At 31.6% G+C, this 4,374-nt stretch overlaps 1 pseudogene; it reads left to right on the forward strand.

The window, feature by feature from the left end:
• Positions 1–3,063: 3,063 nt before the first annotated feature.
• LOC124888278 lies at positions 3,064–3,182 on the forward strand (annotated as a pseudogene).
• Positions 3,183–4,374: the final 1,192 nt, after the last annotated feature.

The raw sequence follows: 4,374 nt of genomic DNA on the forward strand, positions 1-4,374 counted from the left end.
TACCATTATTCATTTTTTCATATCCTTTAGTCTGAATTCCTATCCAAATCCTACAGAGTTTATCATATAATCTGGACTATAGTAAAAAAGTCCTCCATTTTTTGACATGTATACTTCTATTATTCCTATTATGGATCTTCTCAAGTCTGACTATCTATTATCATATATTGTAACTAATACCTTAGTTCCTAAATTTTTTCTAGTTAGGCCTTTTAAACCTACTACTATGAGTCCCATATGCATGAGGCTCATATTTGATTTTTCAATCTGTCTTAAAGATTCTGGACTTATTAAATTTACACTAACACTATCATTTCTAATTACGCATAATTTCTCTTCCCTATAATGTTTATATAATTGTGCCATTGAAAACATTCTTTCATTGTACAAAGTCTTAGCACTTAATAATTTTAATTTGTTTTGATGAAAAAGTAGTATATCTTTGTCTACGTCTACTATCTCTTCTTACTATTGTCTTGAATTCATTTTGGGTCAATTTATGATTCTTGAAAACATGTTTGTTGTTAATCTTTCTTGGGTAAAACTTGGTCTTGATCTACTTGGGGATGCTGAAAAAAAGTCCATGGTTTTGGTTTAGTTATTGTAGCTTTTTTAATTATTTTTATTAAGTTCTAATAGTAATAAAATTATAATATTATTTTGTTTTATGATTAAAGAGTCTGTTTTTCCTTGGGGTTGATGATCTGATAATCCTTCGGGATTTGGTTGAATTTATGCAGCCTTTTGTAATATTGCTAAATAAAGTTTATCTTATAGTATATCATTTCTGAGAGTATTATATGTCTTATTTGGTTAATTTCCTTTTGTACTTCTTGTAATACTAGCTTTATTTCAGGATTTTCTAGGTTACCTTTGTCTTTATTAATTGAAACTTTGAATTTTTTGTCTAATTCTTCTTGTTGGTTCTTTAAGAAATCAAAATTTAATTCTATTTTATTTAACAAATTCTTTTGTTTGTTTTGCAGGTCTCCTAAAATCTCTAGACTTTTTAATATTTTTGTATTTTCCTTATATCTACCTGTCCATATTTACATCTATTTGTTTATTATTAGTATCAGAGCCCTAAGATTCTAGGAGACTTTACTATATATGGTATTGTCAATAACTGAGAAGTGAAAACCTAGGCCCTACGAACGTTTAGTAATTTTAGATTCAGAATATTATTGGTCTAATAGAATTTTAAGAAAAGAATATATAAAGTTATATAATATCTTACTACACCAAAGGCAGTTAAATATTAAATTATTTGAGCTTTCTGCAAAATCAAGAGAAGAAGTCTGGACAGAACTACAAGACATATATAATAGATTAACAGAAGTCTGAACCCAAACATTTTATATTATTGACTAACTAAGGGTAGACAAGATTTTAAGACAAAAGTATCCTTTTTATTTAGCTTAATGAACACACCTTATAAAAATATAAAAGCATTAGAAGAAATTCAGCGTAATTTGTATAGTTTATACTTAGAATATAAAAGACTAAATAATACAAAAGAAGATCTGAGAAGACTAGATAACCACTTTGATACTAGGTCTAGAAATAATAATAAATGAAAAGACATCACATTTTTAGCCTCTATAGATGCTGTTTTTATAGTATATTCTGGATTAATTATTTCTAATTTGTTGGTAATTTGATTGGAGTCCCAATGTTGCAAGGGTTTTTCTCTGATTATCTCTAGCTTGTCTAGGATTTGTATTATTTTTTCTAAAGTCTTTTTGATCTTTTATTACTCCTATTTGTTGTATACCGTTCTTAAAATTGTATAATTTTTTATCCATTTTTATTAAAGTATAGTCATTTTCTATTTCTTCTACTACTAATAAATCTTGTAATTCTTCATACATTGTTGCATTTTTATTATCATTACATGTACAATTTTCTCCTTTATCACATTCTAGAGTTGTTTCCGGTTTTAATTGATCTTTTGAGTTTTTGATTCTTTCTTCTATTTTCAAGGAAATGGTATTTAGTTAGCAAGGGTTATGTCTGCACTGGTGAGTGAGTGATATTCCTAGCGAATATTACCCAATTTTTCATAACACGACATCCTCCATTATTTTGTACCATAAAGTCTAATCCTAACACAAAGTCTGCTTTTATATTTAGATCTCTAACTAGTATTTCATTGAGTATATACAATGGTTGGAAGAATTTTTCACAAGTATTAATAAAACTTATTTTTCGTTTGGTATATTGTATGTATAGGTATTATATGTTTCGTCCATTTGCATGGATTCTTGAGGTTTTGGCAAATTTTTAATTATTTTTGCTGGTAAAATTCTACTATTTAAAATGCCCTTTGTACATCCAGAATCAACTATAGCTAAAGTCTCGAACTCATAGTCTTGAATTTTTATTCTTGCTAAAACCTTGACTGTACTAATTTTCTTTTCTTCATTACATACCATTCCTTCAAATGGTAAATTAATTGATTTTTTTAACTTTATTTTCAACCAATTTATTTTATAATTCTACCTCTACTAAATCTTCTTCTCTAATTATCTCTTTATTGTATACTCTTATCTCTAATTTTCTTAGTCTTTTTTCTAATTCTAATAGTTTGTCTTCTATTGTTCTAGTTATTGGTTCCTTGTTGTAAAATTTATTTAAATTGTAGGTTGATTTTGGAGTTTCTAAGATTTCTGGTGCTTTCTCTATACATTTTATACATCCTTCCTTGTAACATTTTCTACATTTTGCCCTTTTGCTTTTACTTGGAAACCACTTACAAAAACAACACTGATTACTATCTAATCCTTTTCCTTCCTCAAATTCACGTTCACATTCTTCTATCAAATTTACTAAATCATAATAGTCTGAGTTTGTATTTTCTAATCCTCTTTCATTTATAAATTACTCTTCTCCAGAATCTGAAGAATCAGATTTATTTATTTCTTCTTCAAAGGCTTCCATTTTTCTAATAGAGTATATACTTTCATTATCTGACATATATTCGTTTATATTTATTAAATTTTCATTTACATCTTCTATTAATTGTGAATTTCTAGATCTATTATTGATTCTTTTTGGACAAGTGTTTGCTAAGTGCTTATTTCTAACGCACTGGATCCCATCAGAACTTCGAAGTTAAGCGTGCTTGGGCGAGAGTAGTACTAGGATGGGTGACCCTCTGGGAAGTCCTCGTGTTGCATCCCTTCTTGATTATTATTATTATTATTATTATTCTCTCCCTTCCCCTGCATTCTCTTTGACGTGACTGGTCAGTCTCTGTGAACTAGACGCCGGTGGTGAAACAACACCGGCGACAGGTAGGCACACTTCTCTCTCCCTCTCTTTCTTGGTCTCCCTCTCTTTCCCCCTCTCTCCCTTTCCTTCTCCCTCTCTCTTTCCCCTCTCTACTGTCAGTAGATTTGTGAAGGCAGTAACTTGCTAGTTACTAGTCTGTAATTAGATCTGGCGAACTAGTTCAATGGTTTGACTGGTTCAACGGACGTCGGTGGTGAAGGCGGCGGAGCCAGAAAAATCCAGGTAGGGGTCTCTACCGGATATTGCAACTACTATCTAGATTTGAGCTAGCGACTTTCCAGTGAAGTGATTTCGGCGACCCAATTTGTCGAGTTCCAACACAACAAGCAAGAGCAGATTATATGATAACGTATTTCGGTGACTTCAAACCCTTGAACTTTACTTTATCGCGCGGTTTTTTTATATTTTCGTTGCCTATAATTGGCATGGGATTTCCTATCTATTATTTGGATTTCTAGTAGTTGTTGTTCTTACAATTTGGATATAGTGTGTGCTTTGAGGGTGTCTTTATTGTCTTGCTATTTTTGAACCTCTTATGTTGCTTCATATTATTTATCGTACTATCTCCTGTATCTTGACTTGTGTGTCTGCTGTAGTATATTCGTGACTTGCACCGCTCCTTATTATTTGTTTGGCTGTCCTTGGTGCCAGGCCATTAGTGTGCTTTATTTTTCTTACTGTTAGTTTTGTCCTTACCTTGGTTTTATTTTTTCTCCCCATTTGAGTTTAGTTTTGTTTCTTGATTATTTCTTCTAATTTGTGTGAGCCTTGTATTTCCTATCACTGCTTTGTTACTACCATTGTTTATATTTTCTTATATTTTCTTATAGTAGTGGTTGTGGGCGTTGATGGTTGGATAGGTTCATGTCCGAGGGGATTGGGGCGGGGAAAGAGGAAAGGGTAGAGGTGGGAAGGAGGCCAAGGTTTTGCCTTAGGGGCGGTAGAGGAAGACATGTTGATAGAGTTGGTAGACTGAGTGTTGGGTCTTGGAATATAGGGACTCTTTAGGGTAAGTCCATAGTGCTTGTGAAGATTCTTAGAAAGAGAAGGATTAATATTGCGTGTGTTCAAGAGACCAAG

Source organism: Capsicum annuum, chromosome 10 (genome assembly GCF_002878395.1).
Source record: "Capsicum annuum cultivar UCD-10X-F1 chromosome 10, UCD10Xv1.1, whole genome shotgun sequence".
In the NCBI taxonomy this organism is placed as follows: domain Eukaryota; kingdom Viridiplantae; phylum Streptophyta; class Magnoliopsida; order Solanales; family Solanaceae; genus Capsicum; species Capsicum annuum.